This window comes from Rosa rugosa, chromosome 3, assembly GCF_958449725.1.
Source record: "Rosa rugosa chromosome 3, drRosRugo1.1, whole genome shotgun sequence".
Taxonomy (NCBI): Eukaryota; Viridiplantae; Streptophyta; class Magnoliopsida; order Rosales; family Rosaceae; genus Rosa; species Rosa rugosa.
This window is the reverse complement of record NC_084822.1, coordinates 50472206-50484030: the sequence shown is the minus strand read 5'-3', so window position 1 is coordinate 50484030 and position 11825 is coordinate 50472206. Positions and strand designations below refer to the sequence as shown.

Genomic DNA, 11825 nt, shown 5'->3' with positions numbered 1-11825 from the left:
AAGAAAAGAAAAGAAAGAAAGAATTTGAGGGTAAATCGGTCCTTTTGTCTTCATTAAGTGACTCTCGTGCATCGCACGTGCAAAATTGGGAAAAATTCACCAACGGTGTCTGGACACTTAGGGACTTTCAGAATGATACCTGAATTTACAAAGTTATCAATGTGATACCTGGACTCATTTTTTCGTATCAATGTGATACCTACGGCCAATTTCCGTCACGGAGCCGTTACGGAAATTGGTCATAGGTACGACTGCTCCGTGACGGAAATTGGCCGTAGGTATCACATTGATACGAAAAAATGAGTCCAGGTATCACATTGATAACTTTGTAAGTTCAGGTATCATTCTGAAAGTCTCTAAGTGTCCAGACACCGTTGGTGAATTTTTCCCAAAAGATATTTACCACCAAATTAAGTTTCTGGGAAGCAGCTAAACGTCTCCTGTTTGAAAACATGTACCCCAAGGTACATTAAACCGACCCTAATCTTTACGGAAAGCGATCGGAGCCGGATTCGAGTGTCTATTAGCTAGAGTGACAACACCCTTTTGACAATTTGGTTATATTCCACGTTTTATTAGTTAAACGTTTAGCTTCCATCTGCATTCTTTGGTTGCTTATATTCAATTTGAATGTGTTCCTTGAGCGAGAAGCGAAGCAAGAGTTGTACACGTTATTGGTTATATAACTTAATTCAGCGTCATCACTTACTTCACATCTTCCCATGTAGTACGTACCAGGAGCTGTACTATATTTGATTAAACCCTAAAATCTAGTTTATTCGATCTCGATTAGTATTAGTGGTGAGTCGATCGTGAACCACAGAGCCATAAATGATGATGAATCATATATAAATTAATATATTCGTTGCTGGGTTTATTAATCTTGTGTTTGTAAAAACCTCAATTTGAAATCTCTATATTTTGTTTAAAAATACATTTTTCCTCCAAGCGATGAATAAACAAATAATTCTTTATATCACCCTATTGTTTCAACCCCCTCTCCTTTTTCTCGTTGCAATGGAGAAGCAGTAGCACGTTATAAACAGAAACCAGATTACATATATAGTACTAGAGAACAGAGATGAGTACATCAGCAAGCCAACTAGACTATCTTCAAACGTGAAATTCCAGGAATATAAGCGCATGCCTAGCTAATTGGTACGCTTCTTTGCCAAAAAAAAAAAAAAAAAGCTAATTGGTACGCTACCCCATTACACTCGCATAAGACAGGAAAACATAAGACCGAACTAAAATAACGAAACAGAGTCCTAATTAACTTCTTCCGATATAAGATCATTAACAATTAGCCTCTCCAACTAAGATAATTAACAAGCGGCTCATTGATCAAAGGAAAATTAAAGAAAAACCGCCCTCGCTCTTTAGCACCCAGTTCTAGACTATCAAGACAACGATTTAAGTTGGAAATGATGATGTAGATGACAATATCAGCTTAATTGCCATGATCTCTTCCAATATTTATCAGGCATCATGCATGACTTCATGCTTCAATCGTTTACTGGGTTTTGAGCTATTGCTATAAATCTATTTTAAGGAATATGTCAATGTCATAGAAGCCTTGGTCGTTACACAATGCTAGCTCTTCTGATTTTCTTATTTTGAAAAGAGAGAGGGAGTACGTTCTTTTATTGAGAAAGAGGGAAGTCCAACATATTCTAAATACTCCAAATTCAAATCCTTAGCATATAATATAATTAAGGATGTAAAATACCTCTGAATGCTAGCATTATGGAAATGAAATTAAGCTAGGTCATTTCAGTGTCTGACCCAAGCCGGCCAGGCCAACAGAAATTTCTCTATATATTTATTTTTCATTTTTTTTAAGAAATAAGATGGAGCTAGCTAGCCAGCATCAAAGATTAACTGGATCTATGTGATTCATATATATTTCCCATGTGTAGAAAATCCCCACGCAGCCGGAGAAGATGTGTCGGCCAATGGTCAACCATTTTTTCTTTTTAAATTATTTCACAAAATTATCGATTTATATATATGTGCCTATTTCTTGGGTACATGCATCTAAGTGGATGTGATTCCCTCCTTTGCTGTTAATTAACAAACCTCGTTTAGTTTAATCAATTAATTAAATGAACCCCAAAAATCTCCAACGTGGTGATCGATTCCCCTTAATCCTCTTCATGTCAGCATGACAATTAAATATATGCAATAATGCAAACACAATTTTCTCTAATGTTGACATTATTTTAAGCTGTTAAAATTTTACGAGCTGCATAGAAATTGTGGTGCGATTAGATCATTTGCGTTTACTTTTTAGACTTGGTACTTGATGAACGAACTATAGTTGAAGTTAAGTGTTCTTACATCTTAGTAGTGACTAGGATCGATACCAAGTACTAATTTATTGAGTTAACAACCATTTTGTTTACCAGGAAAAAAAGAGTATAATAAATATTTTAAGGATGATATATAGCGTTTCTTCAAAGAAAATTGATGCATTAATTTGAACTTAGGTGTTGATGTTAATTGACATGATGAGCTCATTTCATATATGTTTATGCCTATTATATATACATATATAAGTGTGTATATATAAGTGGGCGTGTGTGTGTGTCTATATATATATATGTATATATATATATATATATATATATATGATCAGAAGTGGACGTCCGCAGTGCCACAAAAGTGTGAATGTCCATGCTTCTGTCGCGATTAGGAGCTAACGGCAGCGCGGCTCTTGCCGGACGGAGGCCATACGTCGATCTTGAGCTTATTCTTGCCGATGGACTCGCCGGCTACCAGTTTGCAGTCAACTTGATCGGGCTTGAAGTTTCAGGTGAGGTCGCTGCCCAGAACCTTCGACCTTGATCTCTTTAGCCTTCATCTTCATGCTGAAGTCGTCTGGGAAGCCCCTGGCCTCCATCCGGCAGGAGCCGCGCTACCATCGGCACCTGATCCCTAGAAAAGCATGGATGTCCGCACTTTTACAACAGTGGGGACGTCCGCCTCAAAACGGGCCTATATATATTTTTATATATATAAGTTGTCGATGGAGTGTGTTTAACATATATAGCACATCAATCTGAAAGCACAAGCATACAGATTTGTAGTGTTCGTTTGGAGATTCCACTACACCCTTTTACTTTGAGAAATCAACTCTAGCCTATATTCTTTGTCTTGAATCACGGAGCTCGGACCATTAGTAGTTGGATGAGTTTACAACTTTACAAATAACATGCATGTTTTACCGCCTACTAAACATAAGCGGTAATTAAGTTAGGAAAGGGAGAATTCCACAAATGGTCACTCAACTATGACTCATTCGACATTTTGGTCACTCAATTTTCAAATATATCACTTTGGTCACTCAACTATTACTCTGTCAATCACTTTAGTCACCCAGGGGCCATTTTATCTCACTTTAATCACTTCTCCCAATCATTGTAATACGGATTTCTCAATTTTTCACAATTGGTTGGACGTAAATATCATTAATATTGTGGCAAATAATTTTTTTTTAATGAAAAAAATTAACGAAGTGACTAAAGTGAATTACAGAGTTAAAGTTGAGTGACCAAAGTGATATATATATTTAAAAAGTAAGTGACCAAAGTGTCGAATAGGTAAAAGTTGAGTGACCATTTGTGATATTCTCCCATTAAGTTATACTAGGGCTGTCACTCGGTCGGTTCGAATCGGTTATAGGTATTACCAACTTCAAAACCAAAACTTTCGGTTTCAAAATTGAGCTACCAATTACCAACCAAAATTTTCGGTTTAAATCTACCAAATTCGGTATTTCAGTTTTCGGTATTACCAACTTTAGAACAACTAATTCTTTGTTATAACAAAATTAGGTTTTTCAATTTTATAACCGTAAACTTCGTATTCATCTACTAATCGTAACTTTCTTTTGTAAATATGACATCAAATTTTAGCCATTTTCAATAAAACTAGGTTATTTAACCATCTTGGACTAGGTTACTCAAAATACATGTACTATTAATTAATGTAGTATATTGAGTAATGTTCATACTATTATGAAAACTTTTATGTTTATTTCTTAATATACATGTATGTGTATTGAAAACCATAGTATATAAAGCTAATATTTAGATAATCGGTAGATTCAGTATTTACCAAAACCAAATCAACTTTTTCGGTAATTTTCGATTTCGGTTTTATCAGTCTCGGTTACCAAAAAGTCAATTTACTAAACCTAAAGTATCGGTTGGTATTCGGTCAGTTTGGTAATTACCAAACCAAGTGGCAGCCCTAAGTTATACTATTGATGATGTGATGGTAGGTTCAAATACAATAATTTTCACATGCATGCTAACCCATTGCCTAACAACATACTCATAGGCGCCCAATAATTAATACATTAATCGAAAGCATTTTGGTGCTAGCGTGGTACTGTAAATTCGCTTAAACAAAATATATGGGTTTTTTGTGTGGCATGAACGAAAAAACTGAACGCGCTCCACGCGCGTCTCTCTAAAACTAGGTCTTCGTGTGCTCCTCTGTGCTCGTCCTGTGGCTCACAGCGCCGAGGCAGGCTTCTGGCCTCGTCGGAGGGTGGTGAGTGCAGCCGGACGGGTTGTCTGTTGATGTGATGACGGTTTGGCTCAGGTTTGGGTCCGGCTTGGTTCAAGGGTTGAAGACAAGGTCTAATGAAGGCGAGGGGGAGGCGACTGGTAAGGGTTGGGGGTTTAAAGGCAGATCGCGGTGGATTGTTGTCGGATCCGGTGGTTGGCTTAACCGATCATATCAGATCGGAGGGTGGGTTAAGGATGGGGAGACCGGGTTGTGGGATCGGGTTCTTCCCAAGTTTCGGTGGGGTGGCCGGATGCCAGAGACGAAGGTGTGGCCGGTTGGGCGGTGAATGGGGAGCGATCTGGTCTGACAGCACGGTGGTAGTAGAGCGACTGTGGTAGACCACTGGAGGTGATCCGGCAAGGGTGTCGCTGCGGTGGTGTGGAGGCTGGGCATGATGGGCTTCTGAAACTTTCATTTGACTTGACTTTGGGCTTGGATCCAGTTGGGCCTGGGTTGTGCTTTTGTTATTTATTTGTTTTAGTTCAAGTTTATGTTTATCTTTTATCTCATGGTTTTTTACCATTAATAAGTCACTACCATTTGTTGGTAGAACGAAGTGGGTTTGGTCCCGGTATATGCACTCTACGTGCCTTGTCTGCTCTGAGAAGACGACGAGTTCCTTGCACTGGCAAATGGTCGCAGTCTCTTAGTGGCAGTAATGTGTCTGCTCTAGGTAGGCGGCGAGTTCCTTGCTTGGTCAAATGGTCGTAGCCTCCTAGTGGCAGGGTGAAACTAAGTGTCGTCGGATCGATCTTCCGGCGGCAACATAGTAGGAAAGCTGTGTTTATGAAAATTATGCTACGTTGTAATCGGGTTACATATCGAGTTATCTTTCCGTTATGTCACTGCCATGTCAAAGCAAATGGAGTAGCCAGTAGAGCACTCTTTGCTAGTTGGTGCTTGTTAGAATACATGTGTTTTGTAGAGATTTCTGATACTATTTCGGGAAATACTCTAGATGCTTCTTGTAATAAGGGGTTTAGGCTCAATGTCCCCCCCTTGTATTCGACAATTTCATTAATGAAGGATTGAGGGCAGCCGTACCAGCCCTTTATTCAAAAAAAAAAAAAAAAAAAAAAAAAAATATATATATATATATATATATATATATATATATATATATATATAGAAATGCGCTTTCATCATATACTTAAATACCTGCCGTAAGCAAAGTCAAAATTTTAAAACTTGGAATTGGTATTTTTCTATCTTAATTGCTTAAGATAATAACTCAACTCTTTGTATGTTGCTTTCAACACACAGATTGTAGTTCTATACCTCATATCTATATTAAATAAATGGCTTCAAATTGAAGAGAACTTGAGAGTTTTGTTGGTTAATGACTGGCAAACTTACAAGTATGTTTCATGTTCGTAATCAATTGTAGAATCATTCGACACAAATTGTATAATTTTCTAATAAAACCTGGAGTTGCAAATTTATATATGAAGAAATTCTTTGGACCCTTCTTCCTTCTTTTTCTTGTCGTAAACTAAACCGGAATCTTTCCCTCATGAATAGAATTGGTTGATTTACAAGTAACAACATTATGCTGGTTTCTGTCATGATATAAACTTCTTGATTAGTGTTGTTTATAATTTAAGGTTTTGTTTTGCTCGTTAGGTAATTAATTTGTTTAATTCTCGAGGAATAAATACAGATTAATTAATTGGCTAGGAAACTGGTTTAATAAGGAGTGCTTAGCCAGTTAGAGGTTATTATAATCTGGCACTTGCAATGGAATTTTTGTGATTCCATTTTCAATGATGCTAAGCTGCTAACTGCCATTGAATATGAGATATAATCACTAATCAGTATATGTTTAGTGTTTTAACCAAGTGTTGTCTTGGCCGCAGAAATAGACTGTTCAACTTCTAAATGACGTTGCTTAGACAAAATTTGCCCACCATTTTAATCAAGCGTTGACATAATCGGTTAATTGAAAGCGATAATTATTCAGATTATCTTCCTATACATTTCACTTTCAGCTTATTCATTTTGCAGGCCGGCTAGATATATTATGAAATCAGGGTTAGGCTAGGATAGATATCTAGCTAGTATTTTTTTTTTTTTTTTCACTTTGACTGCTTTGGAGTTTAGGGTACTGTTACTTTCATTTCTTCTTTGGGTAATTAAGTTGCTAATTTCTTTTTCAATATATGTAAAAATTGATCGAATAAGCTTCTTAATTACTATTTGTAATCATGTTTATGTGAGATGCAATTAAGATGAACAAATAAAACATAACCTTCATATATTAGAATAACATTATAGTACGTAGGTACAGGTCCTTCTCCTTGTGATAGTACTATTCAGGGTTTATAGACTACAGTTAGCACAACCGGCCGGCCTGCTTCTCTTTACAGAGCTCGTCAACTTCTATATTCTAGAAAGAGAAAAATTCAGCTACTGTCCCCAAACTATTCTGCCAAGGCCAATTTGATACCCGAACTCTCAAAAGTATCAATGTGATACCCAAATACCTAAATTTTGAGAGTTCGGGTATCAAATTGGCCTTGGGACCATAGTTTGGGGACAGTAGCTGAAATTTTCTAAAAAAAAAAAAAATGAAAATTAACCAAAAAAAGGGTAAAAAGTCGATTTTGCTCTTTTTTTGGACCCACGTACTTGCCACGTCAGCAAACAAACGACATCGTCAGAAATTTTGGACGGAAGTATCACGTTGATGCCAATTTGAGAGTTCGGGTATCACATTGATACTTTTGAGAGTTCGGGTATCAAATTGGCCTTGACAGAATAATTTGGGGACGGTAGCTGAACTATTCTCTTCTAGAAAACACTTTCTTTCAAGTCAAAGTCATTCATTTCTGTTTGGAAATTTGTATGTAAGGGAATTGATTAAGCTCATAAAATTTGGTGACAAGAAGGCATATTCAAACTTATTCCAAGATGTAGATGCTAGCTCCATCATCAACTACTGCAAGTCTGCAACAACAACCGATACTATGCAGTATTTGTATGCTAATTTAGAGAAACGGCACATCATATATTACATGTGTGCGCGTGTAGTTTGCAGTCTGTATGTGTTAAGCTTATACTAATCCATTTCGCTTTCATTCATCAGATGATTTAGCTCAGGGATACGTATATTCATAGTTTATTCTTTGTGTAGTGTGACCAAAGTCTATAGATCACGTTTCCTTATCCTAAGAGCAAGTTCACCCGTAGTCAAGAAAAGGCAAAGTTGAGAAGTCAAGAATTCGACCAACCAATGTACTGTTCACTGCCACTGGACATGGATTCACACCCGTTGTTTTTCTTGACTGGTCAAGACTGGTCAAAACTCCACCGAACATTACCGTTACAATTAATTCCTATCAATATTAATTCATCCACCGTCGGATTGTTCACCTTAATTGAAACCAACGGCCCAGATTAAAGGACCGTTGGTTTCAAATTTTCTGAAAAGCCAACGGGTCGATGCCACCTGTCTCCTGCCGTAAAAGCAATGTCGCTACGCGACAAAATACGGATATGCAGAAGGTGCTGGGCCACATGACGCTTCTCGATTGGTCCGTGGCCTCCACTCCCGCGTCTGTCTCCTTGCGTCTGCACCTGACGTCACCCACGTTCTCCTCTTTGGCGAGCTGGCAGCTCCATGACCTTGGGCAAGAAAATAGTCAGAGGCTTGCCCATTTTTTTGGCCTGGGTCAAGAAAAGGCAAAGGTTGGCTGGTCATGCTAGGACGGTGGAAGCATAAAAATCAATTAACCGGTCAAACACATCATCATTCCCTCATTTTACCCGGGCAAAGTCATACTGATGGACTTGCTCTAAATAAGATGTTTTTATGGGCGGTTTTCGTGAAACTCAATGCGTCCGAGTTTTTAACCTCCATTTAATCAAGTTTATTCTTCAATTGATTTACGAATACATTACCCACTGTTTGAATAATCAGGTAACATGGATCAAAAAGTGAGCTTGACATAAAATTGATTAAACAAAAAAACTAAATTTAAAAGAATCCTGTAATAGAATGGCCATCCTATACTACATATAGCTTTGAAAATGTTCATTGCATGTGGCCTGCTGTGATTGAAATTTATATATACGTCATTGTGGGAGCTTTTGCGAATTAAAGATCAGATACAATCGTCTTTGGAAATATGGAAGAGAACAAATCATTCTAAAGATGCTCTATCTTCTAATTCGCGCTAACATGCATCATGCGTATGGAAACAAATAAATTGGTAGAGGATTTTCAATACAATAATAAATGCATGTTTTCTTTTTCATTGTACTCAGAGTTGGAACATGTTTGGTGGTGATGAGATGTGTCAATTTTCCATGGGTTACTTAGACGGCTTGTCACAATTATGATGATCAAGAGCACCCCAATACAGGGTACAAACTCAAATTATTAATAAGAACTTAATTGATACACAAAAATAACTAATTGATTGGATTGCCACAACCATTAATTTTGTTTTGTAAAACCATTTGATACTCATGAGTGTACCATGAGTCCATGACAAATACACAAGTACAAAATTAGCTTGTTCTAAGCTAGTTTTGAAAATTTAAATTTTTCTTTAGCATACACAAAATTGTACAGAAACTCACTCTAACGTAGTAAACTTTAGCTAGCTAGTTTTTATTCACGTTCATAAAGATATTCGGAGATAGGAGTAAAATAAGATCGTCTTCACATAACTTGACCATCTCGTCATGTGAAAGTGTAATTATTACCACCCTACTCAATTCACCGTCTTCCGGCTTTGCCGGAAAAATTAGAACCTGCCCTAACCCCAACACCGGCTCTACATAATACGACATGCGAATGGGTGCAATCCCATCTTCGAAAACTGTCCAAAACGGGTCTACAGCCTCTAAGCTAGCACAAATGAGATCTGAATCGTTCATCAGCGAAGGACATTGGTCATCGGTACATTCGAGCCACTCGATCAAATCCATGATACCCTCGTTGTCCATTTTTGCTACCAACTCACCTATAGAACTCACAGCTTCTGATAAGTTGTTTTGTGGGATTCCATCTTGATGTACCTTGTTATATACCATGCAATTTCCAAAGAAGCCTTTGTCCCAACCTAAAACCTTTCTCATATCCATGCATATAGACATGTTGATAAGCTCGTTTCTCATCCCCTTGCTAATGCAGACCCAAAAGAGCCCAGCTAGGGCCTCGAAGGGTGACGGGTTGGATCTGTTGGTTGCACCAATGGTCTGGGCCATGGCAATGCAGGCCCGAAGCCCCGAACCATGGAGTCCGAGAAGGCAAAGGCAACGGTTGTGTGCTTTTGTTTGCGGGATGCATAGACTTCTTGATGGAGTATTTGTAGTGGTTGATCAAGGAGGTATAGGGCCTGAATCGGGTGTTCTGTTTCCGGGTCTACGGGGTGGCAGTGGGTGGAAAAGCGGAGGCTGCAACATTTGTCCGGGGAAGCTTGTGTCAGCCCAGGCCTTAAGGAACACGGTTGCCAAAGTGGGATCTGCCAGGAGATGAGTGCAGCTTAGCCCAATTGCTAAACCACCATGCATCCTCAAATTCAGTAAGCTGAAAAGGAAACAAAACGCATCATATATTATTAATGACGATTAATGTGACAATGTAATATATTAGACAAATTCTAAATATTTTGGTCGCTGAAAGAGTAATGCCTGAACATAAAATGTAGACCAAAATAAGGGATGGTGGTCCATTTCCTCCCAATAGACAAGCATAAGCTCCTTCTCCCTATCCACATTTCTAAGCCACTCCTCCAAAGTCCCTTTATCCCTAGCTTCCACCATTCTCACTCCAGCGTCATTGTACTTCGCCGACCACTGCCCCCTCTCATTCCTCTCCAATCGGCCTGTCATTATCGGAAAACTTATAAGCGCTCCCGAAATAGACTCTCTACGCCTCCTGGTGACTTCACTGGGCTCTGTCACACCCATTGATGGGTAATACAACACCATTCTTAGGTGTTTCTTCTCCATTATCCGGTCAAGAACCGATAAGGGGTGGCATTTTCCGACTTGGACTGGCCTCGTACTCACAACTGTTCGTGTGCAAATGATTCTGACCTCGGCTATTAATGTTAGGATGGATATTGGAGTTCGTTGGGTCGGGGTTTTATGGGTTTGTTTAGCTAGTGTGTCTCTAGTTCTCCTGTAACAGATGAAGGCTGAAGGGTCCATGTTTAAGGGTACCAAAAAAAACCAACTCTTGATTCCCAATGGAACTATCATAATCACACAAACAACATGCAACAAAGTTTTTTTCTGCATCTTTCTTATTGTTATAGTACGTGTTTGATCTCATCTCTATTTGCCATTCAATTTAAGTATCAGGAACCTCATTGTGCAAAGAAAATTAAACAAAATAGTGTTTCACATTACAAAGGATATTATGTTGAATTCTCTTGCTATAACACATTTCATTTTTTTAGAATAATTAACACAATTTCATGACAAATTTATTGTTTTATTTTCTTTATCTTTTGTTAAGAGCTTTTAGTCTTTTACATAGGTGTGATACGATGTAAATAAATTTGTAGATAAGTTTTTGTAATTTGAGACGCATGGTTGTAATATGCAAAATTTAATTTTAAAGCATTGCAATTTAATGTTCTAGTATCAACTATTTAAACTTCTTCAAAATTACGAAATTTTTGTCCAAATTTTTATAATTTAATGTTATCGATATTTAAGTAATATTCAAAATATTTTCGAAACTAATTTTTCCCGACCATTAAGACTGATTTTAATAAGTATTTCAATAGATTCCCAAAACTTCAATCAAAATTTTCATATACCAAACTTAAATTTTTAATCTTGATTTGTATCTATAATGTATTGTTTTGGATTAAATAGTATCTCTTAATTATAAAAATGGAGAATTTCACAAATGGTAACTCAACTATGACTCATTCGACACTTTGGTCACTCAAGTTTCAAATATATCACTTTGGTCACTCAACTATTACACTGTCAATCACTTTAGTCACCCAAGGGGCATTTTATCTCACTTTGATAATTTCTCCCAATCATTATAATACATATTTCTCAATTTTTCACAATTAGTTTGACGAAAATATCATTAATATTGTGGCAAATAAATTTTTTTTAATGAAAAAAATTAAATAAGTGAATAACAGAGTTAAACTTGAGTGACCGAAGTGATATATTTAAAAGATGAGTGACCAAAGTGTCGAATAGGTAAAAGTTGAGTGATCATTTGTGATATTCTCTCTTATAAAAAAAAAAAAAAAAAACTCGGACTG

The 11825-nt window shown here is 37.3% G+C and overlaps 1 pseudogene; it reads right to left on the bottom strand.

The window, feature by feature from the left end:
- Positions 1-9109: 9109 nt before the first annotated feature.
- On the bottom strand, positions 9110-10740 carry LOC133737901 (protein ECERIFERUM 26-like; annotated as a pseudogene).
- Between the last annotated feature and the right edge of the window lie 1085 nt (positions 10741-11825).